Here is an 18,773-nt window from a genome sequence, read left to right on the forward strand (position 1 = left end):
CCCATCTACACAAGTCCCACCTGCCCGCGTTTGGCCCATATCCCTGTCTAATTGCTCCTTAAATAGTCCCAGCCTCAACTACCTCCTCTGGCAGCTCGTTCCATACACTCACCAGTCAGAACCAGGAGCTGGTGGATCTTATTGAAACATATAAGATTGTTGAGGGTTTGGACATGCTAGAGGCAGGAAATATGTTCCCAATGTTGGAACCAGGGGCCACACACACACAGTTTAAGAATAAGGGGTAAGCAATTTAGAACGGAGACGAGGAAACCCTTTTTCTCACAGAGAGTTGTGAGTCTGTGGAATTCTCTGCCTCAGAGGGCGGTGGAGGCAGGTTCTCTGGTTTCAAGAGAGAGCTAGATAGGCCTCTTTAAAATAGCGGTCAGGGGGATATGGGGAGAAGGCAGGAACGGGGTAGTGATTGGGGATGATCAGCCATGATCACATTGAATGGTGGTGCTGGCTCGAAGGGCCGAATGGCCTCCTCCTGCACCTATTGTCTATTGTCTATTGTCTTTGGATGAAAATGTTACTCCTCAGATTCCTATCAGACAGTAATGGGCCCAGCACCGAACCCTGAGGCACACCACTAGACACAGGCCTCTAGTCCGAGAAGCAACCTTCCACCATCACCCTCTGCTTCCTTCCATGGAGCCAATTTTCTAACCATTCAGCTATCTCTCCTTGGATCCCATGCGATCTAACCTTCCAGAGCAGCCTACCATGCAGAACCTTGTCGAATGCTTTGCTGAAATAACTGTCCCTAGTGTGTAGGATAGTACAGGTGGGAGAATTTACCATTTTTTAAAAAGAAATTTTAATTATTACAAATGACACAACTATTAGAATTTTTGAAACATTTAAATGAGGTGGTCCAGTGCCTAAAAGGTGTGAGATAAGGAGAGAGGACTTGTGAATTGTGAAGCTGGAGGAAGGAAAGGGAGGGGGAAGGTGGGGATTCTGTGGGCCGAATGGCCTGTTCCCGCGTTGTATCTCTGCAGTCTAAAATGTGTAGGATAGTGCTAGTGTGTACGGGGTGATCGCTGGTCAGCACGGATTCGATGGGCTGAAGGGCCTGGTACTGTGATGTGTGTCTCTCCACTGGAGAGCCCCACTCTGTAGGAGAGTCTTTGGAGACTCTCAGACTATCCTTGATCGGACCTAGGTGGCTTTACCTTGCACCGAACGTTATTCCCTGATCATGTACGCGCAATGCGGGCCGAATGGTCGCCAACTCTCGCGCGACCATTCAGAACCGACACTCACCCCACCCCCTCAAGTCCCACTACTCTGTGGAGCTGGGGGGGGGGGAAGCCTCGTTGGGTTCCCCTCCTCCTACCCCCAACATTGGCTGGACATCCCAACCACGACAGACTCTGGACACTAGATTCAAGATTCAAGAGAGTTTATTGTCATGTGTCCCAGATAGGACAATGAAACTCTTGCTTTGCTTCAGCACCACAGAATATAGTAGACATAAATACAGGGTAGACAAAAGTGCTGGAGAAACTCAGCGGGTGCAGCAGCATCTATGGAGCGAAGGAAATAGGCAACGTTTCGGGCCGAAACCCTTCTTCAGACTGATGTAGGGTGGGGGGGGGAGAAGAAAGGAAAATGGAAGAGGTGGAGCCCAAGGGCTGAGGGAGAGCTGAGAAGGGGAGGAGACAGCAAGGGCTACCGGAAATTGGAGAATTCAATGTTTCTGCCGCTAGGGTGCAGACTGCCCTATGAGGTGCTGCTTCTCCAGGCATAAATACAGAACAGATCAGTGTGTCCATATACCATTAAATATATATATACACACACACACATAAATAAGCAGATAAAGTGCAATAAGCTATTAAAAAGTTCAGATTATTGTTTGAGTTGAGTTTAATAGCCTGATGGCTGTGGGGAAGTAACTATTCCTCAACCTGGATGTACCAGATTTCAGGCTCCTGTGCCTTCTACCTGAAGGTAGCGGGGAGATGAGTGTGTGGCCAGGATGGTGTGGGTCCTTGATGATGCTGCCAGCCTTTTTGAGGCAGCGACTGCGATAGATCCCCTCGATGGTGGGGAGGTCAGAGCCGATGATGGACTGGGCAGTGGTCACAACTTTCTGCATCCTTTTCCGCTCCCGGGCACTCAAGTTGCCGAACCAAGCCACGATATACCGGTCAGCATGGTGGCTTGGTTCGGCAACTTTGCAAAACTAGCAAAGCAAGCAGCACTATGAGGGGCCTTTGTTGAGGGGACTGTATTCCATTCGTCAGCGCTGGCTCCAAACCACAGCAGCTCAGTTCAATACCCATTTCTAAAGACCCTTGCCTTATTTATAGTCTTTGAAAGATGCTCCTGAATGAAGCAGTGTTTACTGAAACATTTTGTTGAGCTGTCCACATTCTGCCCAAAGTCAGGTTGCATTTGAAGTTTGCCAATTGATATTGATGAGTAAATGAATAGTCCAAAGTTTTTGGACTACAGTCACCATTTGGAGAGCAGATGCCAAGTGTGCAATCTAGCTAGGTGGTAGTAATATATTTGCTCAGGTAACAGCCTGGTTTTGAGGAGATACAAGGAACTGCAGATGCTGGTTTATGCTACACACAAAAAAAAAGACACAAAGTGCTGGAGTAACTCAGCGGGTCAGGCAGCATCTGTGTAGAACGTGGATAGGTGACGTTTCACAGAGTGCTGGAGTAACTCAGCGGGTCAGGCAGCATCTGTGGAGAACATGGATAGGTGACGTTTCACAGAGTGCTGGAGTAACTCAGCGGGTCAGGCAGCATCTGTGGAGAACATGGATAGGTGACGTTTCACAGAGTGCTGGAGTAACTCAGCGGGTCAGGCAGCATCTGTGGAGAACATGGATAGGTGACGATTCGGGCCGGGACCCTTCTTCGGACTGATTGTGCTGGAGGGTGGGTGAGCAGAGCTGGAAGGGAGAAGGGGGCAAGACAAAGCCTGGTGAGCGATAGGTGGATACAGGCCAGGGGGAGGGGCTTGATAGGTTGATGATTGGACAAAGGCCAGTTGAGAGTTGTTGTTTAGTTGAGTTTAGTTTAGAGATATAGCGCGGAAACAGGCCCTTCAGCCCACCGAGTACGTGCCGACCAGCGATCCCCGCACATTAGCACCATCCTACACACACTGGTGACTATGTTACACATACACCAAGCCAATTAACCTACAAACCTGTACGTAATGGAGTGCGGGAGGAAACCGGAGCTCCCGGGGAAAACCCACGTGGGTCAATAAACAATAGACAATAGGTGCAGGAGTAGGCCATTCGGCCCTTCGAGCCAGCACCGCCATTCAATGTGATCATGGCTGATCATCCTCAATCAGTACCCCGTTCCTGCCCTCTCCCCATATCCCCTGACTCCGCTATTTTTAAGAGCCCTATCTAGCTCTCTCTTGAAAGTATCCAGAGAACCGGCCTCCACCGCCCTCTGAGGCAGAGAATTCCACTGACTCACCACTCTCTGTGAGAAAAAGTGTTTCCTCATCTCCGTTCTAAATGGCTTACTCCTTATTCTTAAACTGTGGCCCCTGGTTCTGGACTCCCCCAACATCGGGAACATGTTTCCTGCCTCTAGCATGTCCAAGCCCTTAACAATCTTATATGTTTCAATGAGATGCCCTCTCATCCTTCTAAACTCCAGAGTGTACAAGCCCAGCTGCTCCACGCTCTCCGCATATGACAGTCCCGCCATCCCGGGAATTAACCTTGTAAACCTACGCTGGGCTCCCTCAATAGCAAGAACGTCCTTCCTCAAATTAGGGTCACGGGGAGAACGTACAAACACCGTACAAGCGGCAGCCGTGGTCGGGATGGAACCCGGGTCTCTGGCGCTGTGAGGCAGCAGCTCTACCCGCTGCACCACCGTGCCGCCCCCTAGTCTCCAGCCCTGTCAACCAATCGGTTTGGTCTCCTGTTACCAGGAGCTGAGCTCACTCTGGGCGGCAACAAAGAAGGAGATTTTTTTTTAAAAAACTCGCAACGCTTTTGTCCCCGCATTGGAGGGTCATTAGCTCCACTCTCTGCTGACCTCAAAGCCTTCTCATTTGCATCCGCACAAGGAGACTCTGTTGGAGGGACAATAGGCGCTGTGAATCAGGGAACAACAGCCAAGTCCAAGTGGGTCACTCACGCTGCTCCAAAGACTCGGTTTCTCCAGGCTCCCACTCGCTTGTCCCCAACTAATACTCATCCACCCTTTCCTTCCCGACGTTCCTCTCCCTCACGCAAGGCATCGATTCCGCGCTGTGCTGCCGGCTTGCGTGGGAACCACTCCTGTCCCGCTGAGCACGGTCAACTTGGACCAGGAGAAAGGCCTTTGACAAGACATCGCACGCGTCCAAGATGGACGTGCTCTAAAAAAATGGTTGGCAATAGACAATATGCAATAGGTGCAGGAGGAGGCCATTCGGCCCCTCGAGCCAGCACCACCATTCACTGTGATCATGGCTGAGAGGACCAATCAGCTGATCTCAAGATTTTTTAAACATTCATAACTTTTTTATTTTTCGTCGATCTGACTGCTTCAGCCGAGGAGGACTGTGAGTAAGATGGCCAAAAATCATAGCGATATATGGTAGCGTTTTTTCTAAAATCAATATAAAGTGCAGACAGGAAGTGGTCAAGATAGACAATAGACAATAGGTACAGGAGTAGGCCATTCGGCCCACCGAGCCAGCACCGCCATTCAATGTGATCATGGCTGATCATCCCCAATCAGTACCCCGTTCCTGCCTTCTCCCCATATCCCCTGACTCCGCTATCTTTACGAGCCCTATTCTCTGCCTCAGACACACTAGAGGCAGGAAACATGTTCCCAACGTTGGGGGAGTCCAGAACCAGGGGCCACAGTTTAAGAATAAGGGGTAAGCCATTTAGAACGGAGACGAGGAAACACTTTTTCTCACAGAGAGTGGCGAGTCTGTGGAATTCTCTGCCTCACAGGGCGGTGGAGGCAGGTTCTCTGGATGCTTTCAAGAGAGAGCTAGATAGGGCTCTTAAAGATAGCGGAGTCAGGGGATATGGGGAGAAGGCAGGAACGGGGAACTGATTGGGGATGATCAGCCATGATCACATTGAATGGCGGTGCTGGCTCGAAGGGCCGAATGGCCTACTCCTGCACCTATTGTCTATTGTCACTGTATTCTGCTAAACCTGTCCCAGCCATGTACCTGCCCAAATGTCTCTTAAACGGGGAGTCACACTTAAACTAGTGTGATAGTCCCTGCCTCAACTACCTCTTCCGACAGCTCGTTCCACACACCCACCACCCTCCGAGTTAAAATGCTGCCCCTTCAGTAACTCTTTCCCCCCTCACCTTAAACTCATGCCCACTGGTTCTTGATTCCCCTACTCTGGGTAAAACCCAAATAGTCTTGCTAAAGGATCTTTGGTTTCAGCGGCAGGTACTGTTATCTGGAGAGAGCAGCTACATCCTGTTTATCTTGCTGCTTGCTTCCATCCCTGCCCCCCGCGCCACTCCTCCCGGAGACAGGGCTTCTTCGGCTGAGATTTACGAAGGGGACCTGGGGGCGAGTAGTCAGAGTGAACTCCGAGCCTTCGACCGCCGCTTGTAAAAATCACAGAGAGCAAAGATACTTTGAGCGACAGGATCGCCAACGCTGAAACTAGGAAGTGTCCAACTTAAGGGGAACAACTAAACGCTGTCTCTGTCGACGTTTAGTTTCGAGATACAGCACGGAAACAGGCCCTTCGGCCCACCGAGTCCGTGCCGACCAGCGATCCCCTGCACACCAACACTATCCCACACACACACACACACTAGGGACAATTTACAATTTTCACCAAATCCAATTCACCTACAAACCTGCACGTCTTTGGAGTGGGGGAGGAAACCCACGCGGTCACAGGGAGAACGTGCAAACTCCGTGCAGTCAGCAGGAGACTCGCAGTCAGGATCAAACTCCTGCCACACAGCACCAGAAACCCGGGCTTGATCCTGACAACGGGTGCTGTCTGTACGGAGTTTGTACGTTCTCCCCGTGATCTGCGTGGGTTTTCTCCGGGTGCTCCGGTTTCCTCCCACATCCCAAAGACGTACAGGTTTGGAGGTTAATTGGCCCTCTGTACTTTGTGTAGTGGAGTGGATGTGAAAGTGGGATAATATAGAACTAGTGTGAACAGGTGATCGATGGTCAGCATGGACAAGGTGGGCCGAAGGGCCTGTTGCCATGCTGTATCTCTGAACTAAAACCTTTCTACACAGATGGCAGAGAGAGGAGAGGGGAGAGGGGAGAGGGGAGAGGGGAGAGAGAGGAGGGAGGGAGGAGAGACAGAGAGAGAGACAGAGAGAGAGTGAGACAGAGAGAGACAGAGAGAGACAGACACTTGCTGGAGACAATCTTTCAGAATGACAGGCCGCTGCTATCAAATTAAACCAAGGACTTAAAGGAACTCCTGGAGGTTAAAACTAATTTGTGGAGTGTGGCAGGAAAGAGCCCCTGTATTAGCAGCAGGAGGTCAGTAGTGTAAGTGATTGGTGGTTTATGCAGATACAGGCCAGAACTACCATAGGGGCTGATATTTACTTTGAAAGTCGCTGCACTGCACTAGCGCCTGCAGCCTCCTCAGAAAAACGAGTTCAGCGTTCAAGGGGCAGTCGTTTATTGTGGAGCAGGCAGCATGGAAGCAGCGGGACTGTTCTGTACAGGCCCCATCAGAGGGGGGGCAACGAGTGCCATTTGGCATAGGCCTCAAGCCTGTCTGCTTCAAAGGGATCTTGGTTTGGGAGCCTCTAAAATGGAGGGGCCTCTGCTTGATCTTGGTTTGGGGGCCTCTAATTCATCTATAGGCCTCAGTTCACCTACGAGAGGGCCTGGTTCCGTGTTCCATTCAGCCCTTATTCTACGATGCTTCATCAGTAAAACCCGTTTCACTACGCGATGAGGTCCACCACTGATTTTCCGGCACCCTTTGGTTCCAGAGGCTTTCCGGATTCTCCGCTCGGACCCACAGAGGTCACGGCCTCCGAGAGGAGTCCAACGGTACCGGAACATTCCGCCGAGGCCCTGAGGGGACAGATTCGACCCGCCGATTGGCCGCGGATGGGGGGGGGGGGGGGGATTTCAAGTGCCCTCTCAGAATTTTGTCCAGATTAAAGAAGGGGCCAGAACAACAGTTGCCGGATAATCGGTGGTGGACTTGAAGTATTAGTTTAGTTTAGAGATGCAGCGCGGAGACAGGCCCTTCGGCCCACTGAGTCCATGCCAACCCCAAACATCGCCACTCCATGTTCACCACAGATGCTGCCTGACCCGTTGAGTTACTCCAGCACTCTGTGAAATGTCACCTATCCATGTTCTCCACAGATGCTGCCTGACCCGCTGAGTTACTCCAGCACTCTGTGAAACGTCACCTATCCGTGTTCTCCACAGATGCTGCCTGACCCGCTGAGTTACTCCAGCACTCTGTGAAACGTCACCTGCCCATGTTCACCACAGATGCTGCCTGACCCGCTGAGTTACTCCAGCACTCTGTGAAACGTCACCTATCCATGTTCTGCACAGATGGTGCCTGACCCGCTGAGTTACTCCAGCACTCTGTGAAACGTCACCTATCCATGTTCTCCACAGATGCTGCCTGACCCGCTGAGTTACTCCAGCACTCTGTGAAACGTCACCTATCCGTGTTCTCCACAGATGCTGCCTGACCCGCTGAGCTACTCCAGCACTCTGTGAAACGTCACCTGCCCATGTTCACCACAGATGCTGCCTGACCCGCTGAGTTACTCCAGCACTCTGTGAAACGTCACCTATCCATGTTCTCCACAGATGCTGCCTGACCCGCTGAGTTACTCCAGCACTCTGTGAAACGTCACCTATCCATGTTCCCCACAGATGCTGCCTGACCCGCTGAGTTACTCCAGCACTTTGCGTCTTCCCCCCCCCCCCCCTCGTAAACCAGCACCTGCAGTTCCTCGCATCTGCACAACCACCAATGGCCAGCACGTTGACTGACCCGAGAATACGGTCATAAGTGATAGGAGTAGAATGAGGCCATTCGGCCCATCGAGTCTACTCGGCCGTTCAATCGTGGCTGATCTATCTTTCCCTCGTAACCCCATTCTCCTGCCTTCTCCCCATAACCCCTGACACCCGTACTAATCTATCTCTGCCTTAAACGTATCCACTGACTTGGCCTCCACAGCCGTCTGTGGCAAGGAATCCCGAATCGGGGCCAAAATTCCATTGAGAAACACAGCATACAATAAATGGAGCCACATTGCAGGCAGCAGATGGCCAGGGAGACGACAATCCCAGAGAGACGAACAGATGCCCGGCAAATTTGACACTTAGCATTTGGTGGGAACTCAGCACAAATTGACTGTGGAGATAACACATACAGCAGGCCCAATGTCGTAACCCGATCTCCAGGTGAACAAGCCTTAGGCAACACATGGAGGCTGAGTACATTATAGCTCATTGTCACGCCTACCGAGGTAGGGTGAAAAGCCTTTTGTTGCGTGCGATCCAACCAGCCGAAAGACAATACACAATTACAATCGTGCCGTCCACTGTGTGCTCGCTGGAGTTTAGAAGGATGAGTGGGGGGGACCTCATTGAAACGTACAGAATAGTGAAAGGCCTGGATAGAGTGGATGTGGAGAGTTTAAGAAGGAACTGCAGATGCTGGAAAATCGAAGGTAGACAAAAGTTCAGCCCCTCAATCGCAAAGCACGGTGCAATTAGCTTGCATGGTGGCGTAGTGGTAGAGTAGCTGCCCCACAGCGCCAGAGACACCTCCTGTCTGTACATTCTCCCCGTGACCGTGTGGGTTTTCTCTGGGTTCTCCGGTTTCCTCCCACACTCCAAAGGTATACAGGTCTGTAAGTTGATTGGCTTTGGTAAAGATTGTAAATTGTCCCAAGACATAGACCTAGACATAGCAAATAGGTGCAGGAGTAGGCCATTCGGCCCTTCGAGCCTGCACCGCCATTCGATATGATCATGGCTGATTATCCAACTCAGTATCCCGTACCTGCCTTCTCTCCATACCCCCTGATCCCTTTAGCCACAAGGGCCACATCTAACTCCCTCTTAAATATAGCCAATGAACTGGCCTCAACTACCTTCTGTGGCAGAGAATTCCACAGATTCACCACTCTCTGTGTAAAAAATGATTTTCTTATCTCGGTCCTAAAAGACTTCCCCCTTATCCTTAAACTGTGTGACCCCTTGTTCTGGACTTCCCCACCATCGGGAACAATCTTCTTGCATTTAGCCTGTCCAACCCCTTAAGAATGTTGTAAGTTTCTATAAGATCCCCCCCTCAATCCTTAAACTGTGACCCCTAGTTCTGGAACAAGCCCTTAGGCAGTGCGAGTGTGCGGGGATCGCTGGTCGGCACGGACTCGGTGGGCCGAAGGGCCTGTGGGCCTGTTTCCGCGCTGTATCTCTAAAACTAAACACAAGGGGAACACCGACATCCGTGAAGAATGAGCTGATGTGTGTGTGGCCCAGAGAGATGCAGGTTGGGCAACGGTGACATTCACTGACGAGGAGCGTGGATCGGGCAGGGGAGGAGGGAACGCCAGCCGTGATGGGGTGGGGAACTAATAAACAGTGGCAGGCGGACAAAGGAAGATGAGAATAGGGGACAATTAGAGAGAGAGGACATGGGGAGATGTTGAAGGAGGTTTGAATGGTTATATTGGAGGGGGGGGGGGGGGGAGATTGCTCACAGGCAGACAGGGAGGAAGGGGGAGGGGATGCTGGCTTCAATGTCCCAGCATTGCAAAGGTTAGACAGTGTTAGTTAGGCCCAGGGCATTCCTACAGACCAGAAACCTGCTCCGTCCGATAGATGATACAACGTTACCCCACACTTTATAACATTAGCCACACATTACACAGACAAAAGGCTCGAAACAGTCACGTTACTTCGAAGGCCCGAAACGTCACCCATTCCTTCTCTGCAGAGATGCTGCCCGTCCCGCTGAGTTACTCCAGCATTTTGTGTCTACCTTCGGTGTAAACCAGTATCAAGAGTTCCTGCTTACGCATTCAGTCTCACTGCTTCACTCGAGTGACACAAAGCGCTGGAGTAACTCAACGGGTCAGGCAGCATCTCTGGAGAAAAGGAATAGATTAGTTTAGCTTTGAGATACAGCGCGGAAACAGGCCCTTCGGCCCACCAAGTCTGTGCCGACCAGCCATCCCCGCACACTAACACTATCCTACACACACCAGGGACAATTTACAATTATACCAAGCCAATTAACCTACATAGAAACATAGACAATAGGTGCAGGAGTAGAGGCCATTCGGCCCTTCGAGCCTGCACCGCCATTCAATATGATCATGGCTGATCATCCAACTCAGTATCCTGTACCTGCCTTCTCTCCATACCCCCTGATCCCTTTAGCCACAAGGGCCACATCTAACTCCCTCTTACATATAGCCAATGAACTGTGGCCTCAACTACCTTCTGTGGCAGAGAATTCCACAGATTCACCACTCTGTGTGTGAAAAATGTTTTTCTCATCTCGGTCCCACAAACCTGTACATCTTTGGAGTGTGGGAGGAAACCGGAGCACCCGGAGAAAACTCACGCGGGTCACGGGGAGAAAGTACAAACTCCTGTACAGACAGCGCCCGTGGTCAGGATGGAACCCGGGTCTCTGGCGCTGTGAGGCAGCACCTCTACCGCTGCGCCATTGTGCCGAATAGGTGACATTTCGGGTCGAACCCTTCTTCAATACTTCACTCTTGTTCCTCCACTACCTCTGTCGAAGGGCCCGTTTCCACGCTGCATCTCCAAACTCAACGAGACTAAATTAGGCAAAAAGTGTACAGAAATAGTCTACCCAGCAAGAGCCGCCATGTTTTGGCCGCCATTTTGAAAGACCATTTTGGTCGGCCTACGTTCCCAAATAATCTTGTAGCAATCCCTCGGGATTTTACCTCGCATCCCGGCAGGAAGAGTGTGAAACAGGAAGTCGGGACGGAGGGGGAGGGGGGGGGGGGGGGGGGGAAAGAAAGTGTTAACACAATTATCTGATAGGGAAATATTTTTGTGAATTTAAGTCAGAGGCTCGGATTTTCATCGCAGTTTTTTAAATTATTGCACATCGCCCACACACGACAAAAAGATTTTAAAAAAATTAAAAAGTCTGTGATGTCGGCCATGGAAGTAAAGAGGTTATGAACCACAAAGACCGCAAATGCTGGGTCTCTTTCGCGACTATTTTTCACTTTAAACCTCTCTCGGTGCTGGAAGGGTTGAATCGAGAGTGTCCACGATAGCAAACAGAACATAACAGCTTCACCTGAAATCAATTAAAAAACAGTCCACTTCCCCTTTCCGCACCCCTCTCTCCCTCAAACCCCCGCCCCCTCCCCTCCCCCTCCCCCTCCTCTCCTCTGCGCATTATTTTCATTCTGCCTTCACCATCAAACTGGGACAAGGTTGAAGAGGAAACAAATAGCATATCACACAAGTTAGTCGCAGAGTCCCACGGCACGGAAACAGGCCCTTCGGCCCAACTTGCCCATGCCGACCCATCCATACTAGTCCCACCTTTTGTTGAGCTTCAAGAAGGAACTGCGGATGCTGGAAGATCGAAGGTACACAAAAAGGCAGCGTGTCTGGAGAAAAAGGAATGGGTAACGTTTCCCCTCCACATCCCGAGATTCCCTCACCCCTGACTCTCAGTCTGAAGAAGGGTCTCGGCCTGTAACGTCACCCATTCCTTCTCTCCAGAGATGCTGCCTGGCCCACGGAGTTACTCCAGCATTTTGTGTCTAACTTGGCAAATCTATCTGGCCCTGGTTTTACGCACAACAGCTGTTCCCTTACCATGTCGTAAGCTCATAAGTGATAGGAGCAGAATGAGGCCATTCGGCCCATCAAGTCCACTCAGCCATTCAATCATGGCTGATCTATCTCTCCCTCCAAACCCCATTCTCCTGCCTTCTCCCCCATAACCCCTGACACCCGCACTAATCAAGAATCTATCCATCTCTGCCTTAAAAATATTCACTGACTTGGCCTCCACAGCCGTCTGTGGCAAAGAATTCCACAGATTCACCACCCTCTGACGAGAGAAATTCCTCCCCGTCTCCTTCCTAAAGGAACGTCCTTTAATTCTGAGGCTGTGCCCTCTGGTCCTAGACTCTCCCACTAGTGGAAACATCCTCTCCACATCCACGGTAGACAAAAGTGCTGGAGAAACTCAGCGGGTGCAGCAGTATCTATGGAGCGAAGGAAATAGGCAACGTTTCGGGACGAAACCCTTCCGGGTTTCGGCCCGAAACGTTGCCTATTTCCTTCAGGGTTTCGGGCCGAAAACGTCTGTAGAAGGGTTTCGGGCCCGAAACGTTGCCTATTTCCTTCGCTCCATAGATGCTGCTGCACCCGCTGAGTTTCTCCAGCATTTTTTGTGTACCTTTTGTTCAGCTTAGTTTACTTATTCCTTTATCCTGTATCTGTACACTGTGGACGGCTCGATTGTAATCATGTACAGTCTTTCCGCTGACTGGTTAGCACGCGACAAAAAGCTTTTCACTGTACCTCGGTACACGTGACAATGAACTCAACTCAACTGAGACCCTCTCTGTCTTAGGACTTTAGTTTAGTTTCGAGAAACAGCGCGGAAACAGGCCCTTCGGCACCCGCGCCGACCAGCGATCGCCCGCACACTAACACTATCCTACACACGTTAGGGACAACCACACATTTTATACCCAAGTCAATTAACCTACAAACCTGTACGTCCTTGGAGTGTGGGAGGAAACAGGAACACTCGGAGAAAACCCACGCAGGTCACGTGGGAGAAGGTGCAGACAGCACCTGCGGTCAGGATCCAACCCGGGTCTCTGGCGCTGTGAGGCGGGAACTCTACCGCTGCGCCGCCTTAGTTTAGTTGCGCTTATTTCCACGTGTAGCGACAAGCTTTCTTGTCGCGCGCTAACCAGTCGGCGGAAAGACTAACGTAGAAACATAGACAATAGGTGCAGGAGTAGGCCATTCAGCCCTTTGAGCCTGCACCGCCATTCAATGTGATCATGGCTGATACATGATTACAATCGAGCCGTCCACAGTGTACAGATACAGGGTGGATGACAGAGGGAATAATGCTCGGTGCAAGATAAAGTCCACTAGAGTCCGATTAGTTTGCCCACAGAATCAAGAGGCAGTGGAAGGAGAGATGAGAGATAGAGATATATACGAGAGCAAGGGGGACCCGTTGGGTCCCGCCCTCTCAACGCACGGTTGCAGGGGAGGGGGGGCTGCAGCTTCACACACACTAACCACCCCCCCCACACACACACAACACTCCTCAGAACCCCTTGCAAGCGTCACTGATGAACGATGTGGAAGTCGCAACAGCTGCAACGAGAGGGAATGCCAGGGTGTAATCTGACCCTGAGCCAAAGGTGGGGGGGGGAGGGGGAGGGGGTAGGGGTGCTTCCAGCACAGACCTCACAGCCCCACACCCTCAGGGGAAGAGTGCTTGTGTTATTTAAACCCTCGCGATCAGGTTACCCGTTTCATTCGATCAACCATTCTCCGCCATTCTCTGTCTCCAACATGAAATTCCTCTTGCGCCTCTTCCGAACCGCCCTTGCGAATAAATAGTTAAAACATTTGCCCTTGGAGTGAGCAAGGTTAAAAGCAAAGTGCCACCCCATCCCAGAACAGAGGCACAAAGTGCAGGAGTAACTCAGCGGGTCAGGCAGCATCTGTAGAGAACATGGATAGGTGACGTTTCACAGAGTGCTGGAGTAACTCAGCGGGTCAGGCAGCATCTGTGGAGAACATGGATAGGTGACGTTTCACAGAGTGCTGGAGTAACTCAGCGAGTCAGGCAGCATCTGTGGAGAACATGGATAGGTGACGTTTCACAGAGTGCTGGAGTAACTCAGCGGGTCAGGCAGCATCTGTGGAGAACATGGATAGGTGACGTTTCACAGAGTGCTTGAGTAACTCAGCGGGTCAGGCAGCATCTGTGGAGAACATGGATAGGTGACGTTTCACAGAGTGCTGGAGTAACTCAGCGGGTCAGGCAGCGTCTCTGGAGAGAAGGGATGGGCGTGTCTCAGGTCAGGACCGTTCTTTAGACATAGAACTAGTTTGAATGGGTAATCGATGGTTAGCATGGACTCGATGGGCCGAAGGGCCTGTTTCCACGCTGTATCTCTAAACAAAACTAAACTGAAACAACATAGGGCCCTACGGTGGCGCAGCGGTAGAGTTGCTGCATCACAGCGCCAGAGACACAGGTTCCATCCTGACCACGGGTGCTGTCTGTACGGAGTTTGTACGTTCTCCCCGTAACCTGCGTGGGTTTTCTCTGGGTGCTCCGGTTTCCTCCCACACTCCAAAGACGTGCAGGTTTTGTAGGTGAATTGGCTTCGGTATAATTGTGAAATGTCCCTGGTGTGTGTTGGATAGTATTAGTGTGCAGGGATTGCTGGTCGGCATGGGCTCGGTGGGCTGAATGGCCTGTTTCATCACCATAACTCTATACAAAACCAAACTGAAACAAGATTGCCTGTCCATTTCCCTCCACACACATGCTGCCTGGCCCGCTGAGTTCCTCCAGCACTTTGTGTGTTGCTCAGGATTCCAACATCTGCAGTTCCTCGGCCCGAAGGCTGGCTTACTGTCTAAATGATGTCAAGTTGGGAAAAGGGGAAGTACAACGGGATCTGGGGGTCCTTGTACATCAGTCTATGAAAGTAAGCATGCAGGTACAGCAGGCAGTGAAGAAAGCGAATGGCATGTTGGCCTTTATAACAAGAGGAATCGAATATAGGAGCAAAGAGGTCCTTCTGCAGTTGTACAGAGCCCTAGTGAGACCACAACTGGAGTACTGTGTGCAGTTTTGGTCCCCTAATTTGAGGAAGGACATTCTTGCTATTGAGGGAGTGCAGCGTAGGTTTACAAGGTTAATTCCCGGGATGGCGGGACTGTCATATGCTGAGAGAATGGAGCGGCTGGGCTTGTACACTCTGGAGTTTAGAAGGATGAGAGGGCATCTCATTGAGTCATATAAGATTGTTAAGGGCTTGGACACGCTAGAGGCAGGAAACATGTTCCCGATGTTGGGGGAGTCCAGAACCAGGGGCCACACACAGTTTAAGAATAAGGAGTAAGCCATTTAGAACGGAGACGAGGAAACGCATTTTCTCACGGAGAGTGGTGAGTCTGTGGAATTCTCTGCCTCAGAGGGCGGTGGAGGCAGGTTCTCTGGATGCTTTCAAGAGAGAGCTAGATAGGGCTCTTAAAAATAGCGGAGTCAGGGGATATGGGGAGAAGGCAGGAAGAGGGATGATCAGCCATGATCACATTGAATGGCGGTGCTGGCTCGAAGGGCCGAATGGCCTACTCCTGCACCCATTGTCTATTGTCTGGACCCGAAACATTACCTATCCATGTTCTCCACAGATGCTGCCTGACCCGCTGAGTGACTCCAGCACTCTGTGAAACGTCACCTATCCATGTTCTCCACAGATGCTGCCTGACCCGCTGAGTTACTCCAGCACTCTGTGAAACGTCACCTATCCATGTTCTCCACAGATGCTGCCTGACCCACTGAGTTACTCCAGCATTTTGAGCCCACCTTCTGCAGTTTTTTGCATCTCCAACACCTTGCAACGGATCGCGTTTCCCTACAAACTGATTAGTATTCGCCGTGATTACAGCCACTATGCTAGCTTTCCGATTACTCCCAGACACTGTGTTTAAGAAGGAACTGCAGATGCTGGAAAATCGAAGGTAGACAAAAATGCTGGAGAAACTCAGCGGGTGCAGCAGCATCTATGGAGCGAAGGAAATAGGCAACGTTTCGGGCCGAAACCCAGAAGGGTTTCGGCCCGAAACGTTGCCTATTTCCTTCAGGGTTTCGGCCCGAAACGTTGCCTATTTCCTTCAGGGTTTTGGGACGAAACGTTGCCTATTTCCTTCGCTCCATAGATGCTGCTGCACCCGCTGAGTTTCTCCAGCATTTTTGTGTACCTACCAGACACTGCCCTAGCTTTCTTCTGATGCTGCCCCCTTTGTCTCAGGGAATAACACTTGACATGCTGAAAGCTTTTGGAAAGCAAGGCTGTAATAAATCCCAGCTAATGTCTCTTTTTGTCTCCCATCTATATCGCCTTTCAGGACCCGCTTCAGACATGGAGGACATGCATTGATGTAGATGTTGTCTCTCTGTGCCTTGCTCTCTGCACCCCTGGCCACAAACAGCGGCTGGTGTGAGCTCAGCTCCCCGATAATCAACATCAAACTAAACCTTCCCGTAACTTTGACGGAACAAACTGTTCGTAAAGGACCTTGTGCGAGTGGCAAATTGGCCCGTGTCCTTGGCTGGGAGGCTGTACAAAGAACGGGCACTTCTTTCACCTCGAATGCTGAACGGGTCCAAAGCCACCCCACTTCCCTGTGTCCTCCACAGATGCTGCCTGACCCGCTGAGACCAAGGAGCTCATAAAAGACCAAGGAGCTCATTGTAGACTTCAGGAAGTCCAGGGGCGGCACGCACACCCCCATCCACATTAACGGGACGGAGGTGGAACGTGTTTCCAGCTTCAGGTTCCTGGGGGTCAACATCTCCGATGACCTCTCTTGGACCCACAATACCTCAACTCTGGTCAAGAAGGCTCACCAGCGTCTCTTCTTCCTGAGGAGACTGAAGAAGGTCCATCTGTCTTCTCAGATTCTGGTGAACTTCTACCGCTGCACCATCGAGTGCATCCTTACCAACTGCATCACAGTATGGTACGGCAACTGCTCTGTCTCCGACCGGAAAGCACTGCAGAGGGTGGTGAAAACTGCCCAACGCATCACCGGTTCCTCACTCCCCTCCATTGAGTCTGTCCAAAGCAAGCGTTGTCTGCGAAGGGCGCTCAGCATCGCCAAGGACTGCTCTCACCCCAACCACAGACTGTTTACCCTCCTACCATCCGGGAGGCGCTACAGGTCTCTCCGTTGCCGGACCAGCAGGTCCAGGAACAGCTTCTTCCCTGCGGCTGTTACATTACTCAACACTGTACCTCGGTGATTGCCAGTCACCCCCCCCCCCGGAAAAAATAATTGCACTACTATGACTGTATGCACGTAAATATATTTATATATTGCTCATATTCTATGTCGCTCTTCTGGGGAGATGCTAACTGCATTTTGTTGTCTCTGTACTGTACACTGCACAATGTCAATAAAGTTTGAATCTGAATCTGAGTTACTCCAGCACTCTGTGAAACGTCACCGATCCATGTTCTCAACAGATGCTGCCTGACCCGCTGAGTTACTCCAGCACTCTGTGAAACGTCACCGATCCATGTTCTCCACAGATGCTGCCTGACCCGCTGAGTTACTCCAGCACTCTGTGAAACATCACCGATCCATGTTCTCCACAGATGCTGCCTGACCCGCTGAGTTACTCCAGCACTCTGTGTCTACCTTCGGTGTAAACTAGCATCTGCAGTTCCTTCATAAACTCCATGAATGAGAGTTTACCAAAAGTGGAGTCTATAACACGAGTGCAGCTTAAAAACCAGCCCTGACCCTCGCATGCATCGACTTTTCGTTTTTAGTTCAACAGATCGGTACCCAGACAACTGAACACGAGTCAGTCTGAAGAAGGGTCTCGACTTGTCCCTTCTCTCCAGAGATGCTGCCTGTCCCGCTGAGTTACTCCAGCTTTTTGTGTCGGTTTACAAGTCAGTCTTTACAGGAAACAAAGCACTGTAACAAAGTCAAAGACAGTTCTTGCTCGGTTTGCCCCCCGAAAACAAGCAGCCCAGGGCCAAATCCCAGCGCTGGATCCCACAGCCGGATAGCCCGTTTATATCCCCTGCCCAACACACACACACAGCGCAGGTACACACAGTGGATGACATGGTCCTGCCAGTTGTCGCTGCGTTTCCTTACTTGTGTCGCCACGCTTCATGCGAGGTCTTTCCCGGGAGCTTCCTCTCTCTCTCTCTCTCTCTCTCCTTCTCTCTCTTTCTCTCTCCTTCCCTCTCCCTCTATCCTGCTCTCCCTCCCTCCCCTCTCGCCCAAGGCAGCCCCCGTGTAACGCAGCCAAAGGTGGGACCCCCATCTCCCTGCCCCTGCCGGGAATGAAGCAACAACTCCGGGCCAGCGGCCAGAGAGAGAGAGGAGCCTGTCTGTCATCGTCTGCAAAGGAGCGCAGAACAAAAGGCATTGACCCACCCCCCACACACACAGACCCACCCACACACACACACACACACACAGTACTCACCCTCGGATCAGGCAACTCTCCCGTCTCCCCCGCAGTCCCAGTGTGTGCCGAACTGCACCAGATCACCCTCCAACCCTTCCAGAGAAACGCTCACTTTAACTTGTGCATCGAAACAGGGCCAATGAATCAGTCTGCTCACTCCACTCGTTGTTCCTGTCCCACCAAATCCCAGTGTCAGGCAGTCCCTCCTCTCTCTCTCTCACCCCCCTCTCTCCCCTCCCTCTCTCTCCTCTCCCTCTCTCACTCCCCCTCCCTCTCTCTCTACTCTCTTCCTCTCTCTCCCTCTCTCTCCCCTCCCTCCCTCTCTCTCCCCTCTCCCTCCCTACCCCTCTCTCTCCCCCCTCCCACTCTCTCTCCCCCTCCCTCCCCCTCTCTCTCTCCCCCTCCCTCCCAATCTCAATGTCCCCACTCCCACTTTCGCCAGCTCTCTATCGCTCACTAACTGTTCCTTCAGATTGAAATTTAAAATCTCTCTCTCTCTCTCTCTCTCTCTCTCAAACTCCAGCCCACAATGATCTCATGAGCAGACTCGACCAAC

The 18,773-nt window shown here is 51.4% G+C and overlaps 1 protein-coding gene across 1 annotated transcript in view; it reads right to left on the reverse strand.

Annotated features, from left to right (window-relative positions):
- The window catches only part of LOC116968729 (transmembrane protein 198-like), a 36,719-nt gene extending 18,231 nt beyond the window's left edge, over positions 1–18,488 (reverse strand). Inside the window, exon 1 of the mRNA XM_033015525.1 lies at positions 18,236–18,488. The gene's annotated coding sequence lies outside the window, so the exon portion shown is untranslated. The remainder of the gene's footprint in view (positions 1–18,235) is intronic.
- Between the last annotated feature and the right edge of the window lie 285 nt (positions 18,489–18,773).

Source organism: Amblyraja radiata, chromosome 46, assembly GCF_010909765.2.
Source record: "Amblyraja radiata isolate CabotCenter1 chromosome 46, sAmbRad1.1.pri, whole genome shotgun sequence".
Lineage (NCBI taxonomy): Eukaryota > Metazoa > Chordata > Chondrichthyes > Rajiformes > Rajidae > Amblyraja > Amblyraja radiata.